The sequence below is a fragment of the Lycium ferocissimum genome, chromosome 6 (genome assembly GCF_029784015.1).
Source record: "Lycium ferocissimum isolate CSIRO_LF1 chromosome 6, AGI_CSIRO_Lferr_CH_V1, whole genome shotgun sequence".
Taxonomy (NCBI): domain Eukaryota; kingdom Viridiplantae; phylum Streptophyta; class Magnoliopsida; order Solanales; family Solanaceae; genus Lycium; species Lycium ferocissimum.
Window position 1 is genome coordinate 20,268,880 of NC_081347.1, and position 16,517 is coordinate 20,285,396.

Below are 16,517 nucleotides of genomic sequence, written 5' to 3' on the forward strand. Positions count from 1 at the left end.
TTTTACAAAATTGATTGTTTACAAAAATACCCTCCAACTTAATAATTGGAAAAGGTTTTGAAATTTTGGGGGCAATTGTTTCTTTAGCCATGTTTATGCCCTTGTATTGCTAATACAATGATTTCCTATGTATTAGTTATACATAGAAAAATACCAAATAGTTTTATAACTAATACTTGTATTAGTTATGCATAGGTTCAAAAAGTGTACCAAACAAGGTATTCATAATACACAAAGTTAATGCATGCATTATTTTTTCTAATACCTCCTACCAATCGACCCCTAAAAGGGGTTCCCAACGTTAATTTTCTGACTATCTTTGGGATTGTTTTAGTCTGACAATTGATATTAGAGCCAATGGATCGATAAGACGAGTATAAAGATGGCGAAGCGATCGCGTGCAGCCTGACTTACTATCTTTGCCCATCAACGAGCTAGTTTATAACTTTCTTAATTAGCCCTAAAAAAATGTCAGTGGACTTTCGTGGTTATAAATATGTAGTTGATATGTGGGTGCACGCGATTAATCTCAAGTTAGCCCATGAATTTTTAAGGTGATGGTCATGTGAAACTTAATTTGAAGAAATTGTTGGTGTGCAAATAAAATCTCATATTAATTAGTAGCTATAAAGAAAAAGAAGCTATGTATAAATTGTAGGGATACTTTTAAAGGTGTAAGATTTTTTTGGAAAAATTGTGCAAACTTGATCCAAAGAAGATAACATCACACCATATCCATGGTATTTTGACTCTTTTACATAAATATTTTGAGTCTTTTACATAAATTCTCATGTGGAGCAAAATATTAACAACGGGGGTAAGGGTACTGGCCGAGGGACGGAGGAAAACGAGAAAGAAGTGTTTTTCAAAATCTTAGGATGAAAAAATCATGATTGATTAAATGTAACATAACTTCTAAAATAAAGTATCTGAAGTAATGAATAGGATATTAGATGTAATATTTTTATAGTCGGGGTATTTTGGTTATATAAAATTTTAAAAAGGGTTCACGTTAATCTCAGGTATTTTTATGCTGTTTTAACCAACCAACTAGCATGAGAGTCAACGGTTCGGCGAGACAAGTATGGAGATTGTGAAGTGATGGCGTGCGGCTCGCCTTACATCTTTGCCCATCAACAGACCAATTTATTACATACACAAAAAGAAGCTAGTGGCCATTGGTGGTCATAACTACTAATTAGTTGATGCGAGTACTAACTTCCTGATGCATTATATCATCTATCGTTGTAAAACTCTTGATATACGAATAATGAGATTTGAGATTTCAAATTAAGTGATGCTCATCACAATTTAAAGGATATAACTATACTATTGATAGATCTTGTGCTTACATTAAGAGCTATGATCAATTTGATGCTTACTTGAATTAATTGTTATCATTTGAACTTGAATCCTCGAATGTACTAATATATCTTATATGTATAGCTCTTGCAACATTGTGGGGATGATTTGGCTATGATGTATACAGAGTCTTTCAATACTCAGGCATCATTTCCATAATGTCAGGTCTAAAAGCTGGTCATGAGCATGATGATCCACCTTCGAATTAGCATCTTGCATCTTCTCTATTTTGGTGAGTCATGTGTCATTTTTTTTTGTTTATGGCGGGTTAACCCCGTAAATTTCTTTTCTTCATTCATAGTGCCATAGAGACTCCATAGACGAACAAGTATTATTTTGGGTTATGGATACTCGTATGGCCTTATGGATAACTTCTTTAATTAATGAGCATATTGATTTGATATTCTACCTTACTTTAATCACCTAATATTGTTGTTAATTTAATGAATCGTGATACATGGCTACCAAGTGGATGACTACTATACTAAAATCTGTTTACTGGGTGCAAGTTGATAGGTATCGTGTATCGTGCCACATCTCATCTCATTTTGAAGTGTGACAGATTGGACGAGATTAGTATGAAGAAGACGGAGTGTTGGTGTGAGTCCCGACTTACTATCTTTATTTATTTATTTATTGTCGACTTATAAATACATTTACTAATATCTCACAAAAAGAAACTAGTGGTTTGATGACATAAATACTTGATTTATATGGGTGTATGACTGGCTTCGTTTTGTGAGATAATAGTAAAGCTTTAAAAGGGAACGTCAATTATAAACTTGTGTTTTCTAGCGACATGCACTTAAAAAAAAAAAAAAAAAAAAATCTATTTTTGAGTTTTAAGAAACTTATTTTCCTACAAAATATATTTTGACCAGATAAATATGGAAAAATAAGAAACTCCTTACCAAAAGCACCCGCTATATTGCTTTATAGGTGTGGGGGACTAGTTTGTACCTGGATTATTTGGAGAAAAGGACCTTTTGTGCACAAGTTGGGGCATCTGAAAGTGGCCATTGTCCTGCAAATTTATGCAAGGAAATAAGGAAAATTACTAGAACCGAATATCTAGAATTATCTATTGTGATTCATTGATCTTTGTGTGTCATTGCTAGAGTCATGCAAAACACAAAAACGTATACTCTCTCCGTCTCAATCTATGCGACACATTTAGTTTATCTCAAAAAAGAATGTCATCTTTTATAATTAGAAACAATTAACTTTAAAATTTCTCTTTTATCTTTAATAAATTAATTTATAGTCATAAAAATATCTAAGATTTATTTTAGACAATAAATTTTAAAAGTCTTTCTTTCTTTCTTAAATTTTATGCAGAATCAAATGATACCACATAAATTGAGACCGTAGAGAGTATATCATTCTGATTTTTAAAAAGTGCATGATATTAAGTGAACATTACTTTATTTGATGGAACCTTATCATGGGAAGTTACTGCTTAGGAACTTTTAGCACTGTTGCGGTTTCTTTTCCTACCTAAGTAATTTGGCGTCTTTGTGACTGAATTGTGATATGAATAGATTTTATTGCTTTTTTCCTGAAGGAAAAAATCAGAACGAGAGGGAAAGGTACAAATGCAACATGTGTGTCCACCTAAAATAGCCTAAACTTTTATAGGTCCCACCAGTTGTTGATTAGCTACCGTTAAGTCTATTTCAATTGTTTTATTCTTTCAAATATTTTTTACAATAAGTGAACATCAATTTCAACATTTTAACGAAAATTTAATTTATTAGTATGTCCTTGGTCTCTACATTTTGGAGATATTGGAAATCATTCCATTGCAGTTGTAACGAATATCTGATATTTTCATGTTATCCCCATATGGGTTCTTAATTAGTACCTAAAAACAGGGTGGATGCAGGCCTTTGTGTTGCAGGTTATATATATATGAAAAATTGCCAAAATTTTAAGAGCTATTAAATTTTGAATTTGTAATTTTAAAAATATAATGAGTTCAATACTGAAAATTTTAAAGGTTTACGCATCAAATTTAAATATTGAATAGCCTTCGCCTAAAATTAGTTGGAGTTGGGAGGGCTAAGCTTTACAAAATATTGGTTGTTCGGGGTGCTTAATGACAGGAAAAAATAATTACGCTCATAAACGTATTGTCCTCTGTAAGTACGTATCAAATTTCTGAAATATCCTTAGAAAGGGCAGAAATCTCAAGATCATGTTATCCACAAATCATTGACAAATTAATAGTGTGTTTAAATTGGTCGAGGAGTGCTAGTTATCTACTTAATTAGAGGTGGATTCGATTTGTTTTTAAAAAATAATTGAGGTAGAATACTACTATCCTCATTATCATCCTGACTCATGACAACAGATTTTGATTTCTCGCCATCGGACTTTAACAATTGTGAGAAATAAAAGAGGCTGAAATAAGTTTAACGATCTCAAATGCATCAATCAAATACAAGTTGGTACGCTTTAAGTTTTTTTTTTTTTTAATAACTGTAGTAAGTCATTTTCATCCACCAAATCTAGACTTGGATCATCATAGAAAAAGCCTTTTGAATTAGGTTTAAGTGCCACAAGTAATAATAACAAGAGTTATGGGGTTCATTCTCAAATTATAACGGAGGCTAAAAGCTGTAATAAATATCATCATTGCAAGATCCACCCATATAATATAACACATAGTGCAAAAGCATGTTATGAGCTTCATGTTGCAGTTTCCCATACAAGAAGTGAAGCCGATAACGCTAATAAAGTAAGAAATTGGTCCAATAACAAAGGTTTGATGAAAGCTTTCTCTTCTTCACTCTCTCTCTCTCTCTTTTTTTCTTCCATTTTTTTTTTTTTAAAGAAAAAGAGAATAACAATGTAGAGAATAACAATGTAGATAAGAAGTCTGAGCTCGATTAACTCTACAGATTACAATTGAACTACATGACAATTAAGTAAATCTTTCAAGTAAAAGAAGGCTCCTTTAACCCGTCTTGTATTTGTAAACTTATTTTTACTGTGTGGGTAGGGTAGAGATCAAGGGGAAGGAAGTAATGAAAGCACTTTCATCAACTCGATACTATTTGATAAGACACATTTGGCATCACTACTTAATAAGCCTCCAGATGGTGTAACATTTTTATTTTAAGATATTTAGATATAGTATATATATTATTGTATGCATTGCAGTGATTTAAACAGTTAACTTCCTAATCAAGTAGGAAAAAAGTCACTTCATGGAACTTAACGCAACTGCACGTATAGGTAAAAAAAAGAAAAAAAAAAAGGTGTTATACTACACCAAGGTTCCTAACTAATTAGAAATAAGAAACAAATTTTATGCTAATTATTTCTGGAACTAAATCTTATCATTGGATCAAATGATCGATACTCAAGACACAATTCTGATCTCATTTCGCAACACCAATAAAGTTAGATTCTTAGATATGATAAAAAGGTTAAGAGCTTTCAGGAAAAAGTTACCATGTCCCATATTGACATAAATAAATTAATTTGAATCATAGTAGTATTTAGGTGGGGACTCAAAAGGAGAAAGGACAAGCACCACATTTACTCGAGACAAAGTAAACTTTCCTATGGTATGGCTCCAAAAACTCATACAGAGAAACGAAAAGTGTAGAAACCCTCATTTCTATTTTAAAACTAAAGGAGTACAAAAGCAAAATGTAAAGTTGACTTGTGGGATTTCTTGATTTTAAAATAAGTCTTGTTGTCTTTGATCATCCCAATGCTTCGGGTGCATATCTTAAAGAAGTGACAAAAAGTTGTGGCGTTGTTGCAAGGCAGCTGCATAGCAAAAGTCCTCGCCTAATATATATACTACTATCATGCAGGAACAGAGCACTAAATAGATAGCTAATGATTCGTTTGTTTTTGAAGCAAAAAAAGTAGCCTACAGCTACGCCAACTAATTTTTGTTATTTTATTTGTCTTTTTCCTTATAAAAGGCATTGTAAAATTTAAGGAAAATACATAAATACCCCCAACGTATACTCGGATTAATTATGACGCACTCAACCTTTACGGGCTATCTATTACCCCCCTGGCCTTATTTTTTCTATATTTTTGTACCCCTTTTTGGCTGACGTGGCACAATCAAAATTTGACGCCCAGTTGCATAGTGGAGAGTGTTGCACGCTCTCCGCCACATTGGCGCCACATCAGTGCCATGTCACTGCCATGTCTTCTTCTTCTTCTTATTCTTAAGAAATCAATCAACCCATTTTCCTCCATTAACACACACACATTCAATTTTATCATCAATCATAAAAAGCTTATTTTCAAGAAATCAACCAACCCATATTCTTCCTCTATTAACACACACACATTCAACCCATTTTCTTCCTCCATTAAGACATCCACATTCAATTTCATCATCAATCATAAATATCTTTTCAAAAAATCAACCAACCCATATAAATTATTCCTCCCTCCATCCCCGGTAAGAAAATCCTATTCTACTTTAGCTAGAGTTAATTCGCAGGCCAGTGAACTTGCATTGATGTGATGTAGCTGCCAATCAGTTTTAGTTTGTCATTTTTCTTAATTAAAATTCTCATTCTTCATTTTCCCTTTCCTTTTAACGCAGCTTGTGGGGATGGAAATAAAGAAGAAATTTGCAAATGGAATTTGTTCAACTAGAGCAAACGTGCCAATCTTGTAAAGTTAAGTCCGTATGCTTGTAATTGGGGAAAGAAAAATTAATTGATCATGTCCATACAGTATTTGGGTAAATCCTAATTCAAGATATATTTGCCAAATCAAATTACAAAAATAAAATAAAATTAGTTGTATTGTTTAAGTTTGAATACATATGGAGTATGGTAATAGTCCGGTTCAATTGGGTTGGGTAATCTAGCCTTGCTTCTCAGAAAGTTATGGGACTGTAACATAGGCGTCCATTTATCAAATCTCTCTTAATTCAGACCATCCAACTAGGCGTCCATTTATCAATTTTCTTGAATGTGGTGTGTTAATGGAGGAAGAAAATGAGTTGAGTGTGTGTGTTAATGGAGGAAGAATATGGGTTGGTTGATTTCTTGAAAATAAGCTTCTTATGATTGATGATGAAATTGAATGTGTGTGTGTTAATGGAGGAAAATGGGTTGATTGATTTCTTAAGAAGAAGAAGAAGACGACGACGACGTGGCAGTGACGTGGCGCCAATGTGGCGGAGAGTGTGCAACACTCTCCACCGCGCAAGCGGCATCAAATTTTGATTGTGCCACGTCGGCCAAAAAAGGTACAAAAATACGAAAAAATAAGGTCGGGGGGTAATAGGTTGCACGCAAAGGTTGGGTGCGTCATAATTAATCCGAATATACGTTTGGGGGGGGGGGGGGTATTTATGTATTTTCCCTAAAATTTAGGTTAAAATAACCTCAAAGTTACAGGTAACTAGAGGCATTTTAAAATAACTAGCAATGTGCCATGGTGCATGTTATTTGCAGAGGACATTGTACTGATTTACGAGATGCAAGACAGAGTTAACTCGAGGTTGGAGGTTTGGAAGCAGATCCTAGAGTCCAAAGGTTTCAAGTTGAGCAGGTCCAAAACTAAACACTTGGAGTGCAGGTTTAGTGACATAAATCACGAAGGGGACGTGAACGTGAGGCTTGACACAGAGGTCCCCCGAAGAGAGGAAGTTTCAAGTATCTGGGGCCAGTAAACCAAGGTAATGGGGAGATTGACGAGGATGTTACACATCGTATTGGGTCGGGGTGAATGAAATGGGGGCTCTCATTTGATATTCTGTGTGATAAGAATGTGCTTACCAAGACTTAAAGGTAAGTTCTACAGAATGGTGGTTAGACCGATTATGTTATTTGGGGTGGAGTGTCGGTCAGCCAAAAACTCTCATGTCCAGAATATGAGAGCGACGAGAATGTTGAGATGGATGTGTGGGCATACCATGAGAGATAAAATTAGGAATGAAGATATTCAAGACAAGGTGGAGGTGGCCATATGGAGGACAAGATGCGGGAAGTGGGACTGAGGAGGGGTAGAGGTTTGCCAAAGAAATATTGGGGTAATTAGATGATTAGGCAGGATATGACGCAACTTTAGCTCACTGAGGACATGACCCTTGATAGGAGGGTGTGGAGGTCGAGAATTAGGATATAGGGTGAATTAGTAGGTAGTTGCGTGTATTTCTTTTCTTTCTCAGAGTATTAGTATTGTTCTTATTTTCCTTATTATTGGATTTCTATTACTACCTGTCATTTCTTTAGTCTCGATTATCTTATTATCTTGTTGTTGTTTCTGCTTGTTGTTACTGTTACTTTTCATCGTTCTTTGAGCCAGGGGTATATCAGAAACAACTTATCTACCTTCTCAAGGTAGGATTAAGGTCGGCGTACACTCTACCCTTCCCAAACTCCACCTTATGGGATTACACTGGGTTTTTGATGTTTTTGTTTGTAAAATCACTTGCAAGAAATAAAGGAGAAATGGTGACAATAGAAATAATATTATCGCCACGACATTTAGATAAAATTGAAAAGATATTATAAAAATTATTTAGCGACTCTTTATAATACTAAGAAAGAATTGAGCATTTTTTTATTATAAAAATAATCATGGAATTTCGATATAATAAAATAAAATTGAGTTACCATATGTGAAATTAATTAATCCTTAGGGGTCGTTTGCTATGCGGACTGAATTTTCCCGGAATTATAATCTCAGGATTATAATTTTGAGACTAATTTATCACATTTGAGAGATGGGATAAAATAATTCCAAGGTTAATGGGAAAAGGCGGGATATCCCACCATTAAGTTTGGACTTCATTTTATACTCTGTTTGGTAGAAAGTATAAATTTATTAAGGTAAATTTATACCTTCTACCAAACATGGTATAAAATTAATCTCAAAATTAGTGATGGGATATCCCATCTCATACCGTGCACCAAATGACCCGTTAAAGTATCCGCAAAGACTTTTACCTCCATCAAATATGAAAGGCGCAAACACCCTTTCATCATATATGGTGGTCCTATGATTAGCATGGTGGATCTGACAAAACCAAACTACATCAGTTGAGAAAGAAAATTAGCTAAGTAGGTGTTCTTCGTTTTCCCCTTCTGGTAATTATGAGTTCTTTTCATCATTCATAAAATTAGCTCTTATTGACGTGCACTATCTCCTTTTTACGTCTATATAGGTTTTAGTAATTGTTGTAGTCCATCCCTTTTAAACAACGACAACATGATTAACAATAATGAGAGTGAATGAGCAATCCAATTGTTGGTCTCAAATTCAGTACAATATTTTTTCCCTTCAGAATATACATATTTAGAAACTAAATGAAAAGCACTATAAGCTATACTTTTGTTGTTAAAAGTATTTTAAAATGTGTAAAATTATACTTACAGGAAAAAGTTTTTATTCTCTAAATTATAGTGGTTTCATAAAAAATGGAATAGGTTGATTGTTTTACAAAAAAATTAATTTCATTAATTTGGTTGATTTTAGCATGTATTAAGCTTTACACCTTCTCAGATTAAGAAAAACACTTACAGTCCAAAACTGATTTTCAGATGGGCAATTTGCACGATTGGCCTTATTCAGGGGCGGTCTTTAATTTTTGCCTCTCAAATAGCTGGTCTTTAACTTTTGCCCTTCGCCTAAAATGGTCCGAGGTTTTGGGGTTCGAGCACCGGCTCAGTAAAAAAGAAATAAGTTCGCGAGGCAGAATTTCGTAGCAAAATTACACCTATTCGGGCAAAAGTTATGTCTTAAGACCTAACTTTTGTAGAATTCAAGCAGAGTAAAAAATAAATCGTAAGGCAAGTTATGCCTTAAGGCATACTTTCTATATAGAAGTTAAGGCATAACTTTGCCCCTTGTCCGACATAACTTTTGCCTTAGGCATAGCTCAGAACTACAGAAGTTATGCCTTACAAGGCATAACTTGGAACTACAACATAATTAAGTCAGGCCTTATAAGGCCTTAGATATAACTTAGAACTACAGAAGTTAAGCCTTATAAGTCCTAACTTGGAACTACAACATAACCCAATTACAAGGCCTAAGTTTCGCGAAACTAGCCTTGCGATTTTTTTTTTTTTACTGAGCCAGGTTTCGAACTTAGAACCTCAGGATATTTTCGGCCACTTTTGTTAGGCAAAGGACAAAAATTAAAGACTAGCAATTTGAGCGGCAAAAATTAAAGACCAACGCTTTTGAAGGGCAATCCGTACGAAAAAATGTTTTGAAATTAGATGTGTTTATGTCTTAATTATGTAATACAGTCTTTACATTTTTAAGAATTCTGACTACCGAGATCATTTCCAAAACGGAAAAGGGCCAAATATACCCCTGTACTATTGGAAAAAGGGCCAAATATACCTCTCGTTATACTTTGGGTTTAAATATACCCCTGCCTTTATACTATTGACTCGAATATGCCCTTCTTCTGTTAAAGTTGTTCATCTTGAACATCCTATCCTACGTGACAGTGACATTTGATGAGGTGGATGCCACGTGACATTGCCACCTCATCACCCCTAACCCATTTTACTCCTCCCCTCTTCCACCACTAAAAAATTTCACCCCTTCCATCACCGTTGCCACCATTACCGCCATAAAAAAGAAACAACAACAGTAAGCATTAAACAATCTCAACAATGTTTGCGGGTTTTTGTCATATTTGCACTAAATTCGTTGTACTTTCAGACTAGATTTTGCATACCCAAAGCTCCAAGAAAAAGGTTGGAGTAAACAAAAAAAAAAAAAAACCAGATGTACCTAGAAAAATAAAAGACTAAAAAAATAATATTTAAAGAACTTTTAGTTCCAATTTTATAGTAGGAGTTATTGTGTACCCATTTTAGAGTTGGTTTGCTCGTTTTTTTTTTTGGGAATTTTGGTTAGGTGGAAAATGGCGAATTCAGTTGAGAAAAATGAATTTGTGTCCATTGAACTTCCAGCTCCTCATGGCTGGAACAAAAATGTACTTCTAAAATGACAAATAATGATGGCAATGGCGATGGAGGAGGTGAAAATTTTAAGTGGTGAAAGAGAGGAGTAGTAAACTGGGTTAGAATTGATGAGGTGGCAATGCCACGTGGCATTCACCCATCAAATTTCATTGTCAAGTAGGATAGGATGTCTAAACGTGATATCTTGCCACCTGGATAGATGTCGAGTGGATAACTTTAACGGAGGAAGAAGATATTTGATCAATAGCCCAACAATATAACTAAGGTGTGTATTTAGACCAAAAGATAACGAAGGATACTTGGCCCTTTTCCAATAATATAGGAGTATATTTGGCCCTTTTCTGTTTCCAGAATGCTGTGGTTCAAACTGAAAAAGATTAAAATAACATAACGAAGGTAAAAGACTAAGCAAAGTATTCAATGGGCCTACCTATTCGATCGCGTGGAACTTCATGAATTAGGTTCTTCTTTGGTGAATAGGGTATGGACCTCATATTTATGGGCCCATCATTGTTATCTGGTATTGGCCCATTTTATTATAGACCTAGCATCATCTCCCGGAGGGGAAGCGTACATATATCCGATTTGAGGTCATCATTAATGTCATAGCCGCAATGCAAAACAAATTGTAAATTTTTCCACTATAAAGATAACTTCAAACATGCTGGCTTAAACTAGAAAAATTCGCATATGAAGTTATAAATATTGTCTGAAGTTGGGAAGCCACATACATGAACGAATTTCAGACACTTATAACTGAAGTTCCTATATTTTCGCATCCACTTCAGCTACATATGACTGAAGTTTAATACTTTTTGCCTAAATCACATATGACTGAAGTGCACTAAGTCATATATGACTAAAGTGCACCTATTTTTGTATGCACTTCAGTCATTTGTGGCTGAAGTTTTGGCATTTGATGTCTGATGTGCAGCTGGAGTTTTTTTAAATCAAGAAATATAAATTTATTCTTCAAATTTCACCAATATAGCACACGATGCAATACTCAAATCTACTCCACACGAGCTCAAATTTTGAAAAATAAATTTCAAATATCATAAAAACAAACTCCAAACATCAATTTGTCAAAACAACAATAAACCTAACAAGATCATTTTGCAATAATGTTGATTTTGCAATGTTTTCAAGCTTTTCCAACAGAGCTTTCTCTGTCAATGGCTTATGTAGTGGGGTAATATGCGAAGCCGCTCAGCCAAGCTCTTCATTTGATTTAAACTAACTTTTCATATTTGAAATTCAAGACTCATTTCTTCAAAGCATTATACTTCAATTGCTATAAATTCGAAAAATGCCATTGTCCATTTTTTTTTAAGTTATCTAATACTAGACAACAAATTAAACTTTTTTTTTTCAAAAAAAAAAAAAGAAAAGAAAAGAAAATGGATACAGGTGAAATGGGGGTGATCAAGTAGGGTGACCTATACAATTCTTAGAATTTTTTCTTATCGGTTTAAAATTTGGAAAATACTTACCCGGTTTAGTGAGATATTGGGGTTTCAAAAGTAGCAAGAGCTTTTTTTACAAAATATATACAAATACGGTCAATACATACAACTTACATATAACTTGTTGTATAGAACCTGGTCAACTTGCACACAAATTTTTTGTTGTTTATAACTTCGATCAAAACATACAACTTGCATACAATTATGTTGTTAGATGTATTTTATAAGTCGTGTGTATGCCACTATATATAACTTATTTACGTCTTCCTTTTCGAGCTTCACTATGAAATTACAACCAAAATCAATTCTAGTCTTCATCGAACTCTCTCAGAATTGAGATATAAATTTAAAAGAATATTCCTAATCGTTTGCAGCAACAAACACCAATTTCTCAAAAAGCCACTTCAAATTCAATCAATGGTTAGTTTTTTAATAAATTTAAAATTCAGAAATTGAGAAAATAAAACACTAGCTCCATTATTTTGAGTTTGAGTTTGACTTTCTTATTTCAATTCATTTGACTTGCTTTGAGCTTGAATTTGTTCGAGACCTGGCTATTGAGTCTTTGGGATTGAAATCAATACTTTAGAGGTCAAGTTATTGGAGCCTAAAATGAAGAAGATTGGAGGCTACTCTTTGTAAACAATTAGTAGTTATGTCAAGATAATTAAATGGGAACCTCCTTAATAATGATAATTATGTTTATAATTATACATATATGAATAAAAATTTCAAACTTTTTGTCACGCCCCAAAACCCTGCTAGGACGGACCATGCTCTATATGCAACTACTATAAACTTGTAACAAAGTGTATGACATAACTTGTGGGACAAATGAGAATTGTAAATGGCTTCTGTACATAACTGTGGCCACTGGCCTATGGTATGCAATTGTTGTACCACTGAATACAAGTAGACCCGCGCATTCTGTCTATGAAGCCTCTATGAATATCTATGACTGAACAACTGATACAAGCATGGGGACAAGGCCCCAACCTACCCGTAATCTCTGTACATAAGGGTACTAGACCTTACTCGGCTCCAGATAGAGATGAAGCTTACAACACATTCGCTGAATGTTACCTAGTAAGAATGCCTGCCAACCTATATATTTGAACCTACAGTGTGAAATATAACAAATGCAGCGTCCCCGACATAAGGAAAGTCAATACAGAAAAATTGTATCGAGTATGCAAGGCAGATAGAAAAGCATATACAAATCCTAAAACTGAAGCAGATACATACGGAACACAATTGAAATGTATACATCAGTAGGCCAAAGAATACTCTATAAAGTCACATGATACATCTTACTATACTGAGATCGTTCTGAACATTCTTCTAAGTTTTTCTGATGATATCTTTGAGTCGCCATGTAGAGCGAAGTTCTGGGATCGTTCACAGAAGTACTTGGGATCATGGTACATTAGATCAATCTTTACCTTCCTTTATAACATACAAGTACAATGAACACATAAATCAAATGAACACACAACAAATAATTTACCGAGCCACCAGGCTCTCGTTCATCGATGATAACTGCCGAGCCACACATTGGCCTCGTATACATCTGATATGAGCTTGTAACTACCAGACTAATAAGCCTGCACCTGCCAGACTTGTGAGTCTATAACTGCCAGAGTGATGTCACCCGAGCCCTCAACTGTAAATCATACAAATACACATACAAATACACACTCAAGATTTTCTTCGTTAACTTGAGAAACATACATATGATTCTTATGCGATCGTTCATGTGGGAAATATGTTCTTTCAATGTAATGACCCGTTTTGGTCGTTATTGCACTTTTGACCCATTTATCCTCGTTGACCCTTCCCTGAGTCCCGTTAGTATTATTTTGACCCGTGGGATGGGCGACACTATTTTCGAGATCATCAGATGAGTTCTAGTAGCATTTGTGAAATCTAGAGTCTTAAGTGAAATACCTTTGACTAATAGTTGACTTTTGGGTAAACGTCCCCGCAATGAAATTTTGATAGTTCCACTAGGTCTAGAATGTGATTTATGACTTAGTGAAGTCATCGATTTGGTTCTCGGGATTTGGGTGTGATTTGAGTCTTTGGTGGAGAAACTAGTTAAGTTAAAGATTTATAGTTGACCACGATCAACGTTGGGTCAAGATGACCCTGTGCTGATGTTTTGAATGTTCCAACAAGTTCGTTTGATGATATTGGACTGGTCCCCAAGTTTTGGTGAGATTTCAAAGAGTTTCGGATGGATTTGGGTTGTGTTGCGCTCGTATTCGAAGTTTTGCTATATCTTCTTTGGCCATAAAGGGTACCATATTGATCAAATGACCATTGTTTTGTTTTTTGATTGAACCAATTAATCCGTATCGTAATTACGAAGCCATAGCAAAAAGAATCGTCGTATTTCGCCTTCGTATGAGAGAGTTATGGTCATTTTAGTGCGGATAGCTATTGCTGTACCTGGTGGGTTGCCGTGGTGGGCCCGCCATGGAAAAAATATCTGTGTATTAAAAATCAGACTGCATTCATTTCGTTTTTGAGCATAAATTGAGTTCTAGAGCTCTATTTGAGGTGATCTTCGCGGCATTGTTCTCTTCTGAATGAGGGGGTATGTATCTAACCTTTATTTTCATGTTTCCTCAAGTTTATTGTCATTGTTTATCGATTTTTTCTGAGTTTGATTGGGGATGTAACGACTCGCTTGGTCGTTATAGTCTTTCAGGCACTTTTGTTGGAGCTTGGTTAGCTCACTTTTGACTCGAGAGGACCATTGACACGCTTTTTGAGGTGTTTAGATTTGATTCGGGTGTCTTTTTGTGAAATTTAGACTTAAAGCTAAAAAGAGTTGACTCAAAGTTGACTTCTGGGTAAACGGACCTTGTTTGATCGATTCCGAGAGGTCCGAATAGTCTTTTAGAACTTGTGTGTATATCTGGTTCCGTTTCCAATGCACTCGGATGCATTTCGTCACTTGGGTTGGGAAGTTGGAATTGAGGTATTGGGGGTTGACTCGGTCAACTAGGCCTCCGTTATGAATTTCGAGGCCACGAGGGCGTTTGTAGCATGTTTTTATGGGTGTCTGTGTATGTGGTTTATGAGCAGATGGCCTCGGGTATTAGTCAGGATTTTCGTTCGAGATTGAGAGTATTTTGGAGAATTCTAGTGCAGGTGTCGGTCCGGGCGGCACCGATCCCAGCGGCACCGCTATAGCGGTGGGATGGGCCGGCCAAGTTCTTTTGTGGCTTGACCATCTCGACGGTCTGAGTGGACGTCGGGGTGGTACCGTAGTAGCGGTCCCGACACCGTCGTATCGGTATCGGGCCTGTTATTTTCATTAAGTGTGTATTAAAAGCCCTTAGTCTATCATTTATTACTATTTCAAAAATTTAGCTCTTGGGACCAATTCTAGAGGATTCTTGGTGGTAAGTCCCTCTAATCTCCTCGTTATTTCATTATTCCTAATTATCTTAGAATCCCTTTTCCCTTGTTTATTCATTAAGTAATGAAGGATTATAGTGGGTTTAATGAATATTCTATCTAGGCTTCTAAATGATGATTTGTTGGTTGGGTTCACTTCATTAAGCATTGAATTGATGAGTAGAACCCTTATTTCATAACTTCTTCCTAATTAGAGGCTAATTTGTGGATTTAGGAGTTAGGGTTTATACCCAAATTTGGGGGTTTTGCCTAGGATCCGAATTAGAGTAAATTGTTGATTATTTTAGCTTGCTAATGATGAGAATTGATCATCTAGAGGTTTAGTTTCATGTTCGGACCTTTAGATCCCTAATTTCACCCTTCTAGTTCATAAACCCTGTTCCATTAGGTTGGGGGTTTGGGTCTTGATAGAAGTAGGGTTGGTTTTGATGTTCTTCTTGATTCTAATTCCATTATTCGAATATGCTTAGACATTCTTGATATTGAGGCTCAGCGCAAAGGAAGGCTAAGGAGTGATTGTCGGTGTTATTGCTGTTCGGCCTTCCAGGTAGGTTATGGTTTACCCTATGGTAAGACTTCATTTAGCGAAGCATATATTTAGATAATATTATTGGAGAAAGCATGTAAACCTTCAGGGTATGAAGTTGGATTGGATATTGTGTTAGGTTGGGCCCTGTTGTGTGATTGGGGCTAGCCACCCCATTGTGTTGTGACTTGATTGTTCTATTGTTGTTGGCTTGATGCCGCGTGGTTATAATAGATATTAGATACTATTGATATATCTTGTTCATGATATTGTGGTACCTCACTTGTTGATGTTTGATACGAGGATAGTATTCTATATGACTGTGTAGTCTTTCATGCTATTGTTGGCATAACCATACTTGGTACTTGTGATATTGATCAGGCTATTGATGTTGACTCATATATTGCACGCATTCTCATTCTTCATGATACATTGTTGATACATTGATGATACTTGAGGAAACACTGTGATAAGCTGAGCTCAGTTGGATGAGAGTGACGTGAGGTTCGATAACCGATGGTTGTCAATTGTGGTTGAGCTATAGCGGTTGCCGAGGTTTGTGCCGGAGCCGTGAGGTACATGGACTCCGCGGGTCCCCTATGGGATGTGCTGATAAAAATCCTCCGTGGGTAAAGATTCGGAGTCTCATTCGTCTTTTAGGCAAAGGTCCGGGACAAGTGGTACATTGGACTTCGCGAGTCTTCATAGGTTGTACTACCGAGACGTCGATACTTCCGTCCGGAGTACATGTGTACATAACATTGCATTTGCATTTGCATTCATACATTATTG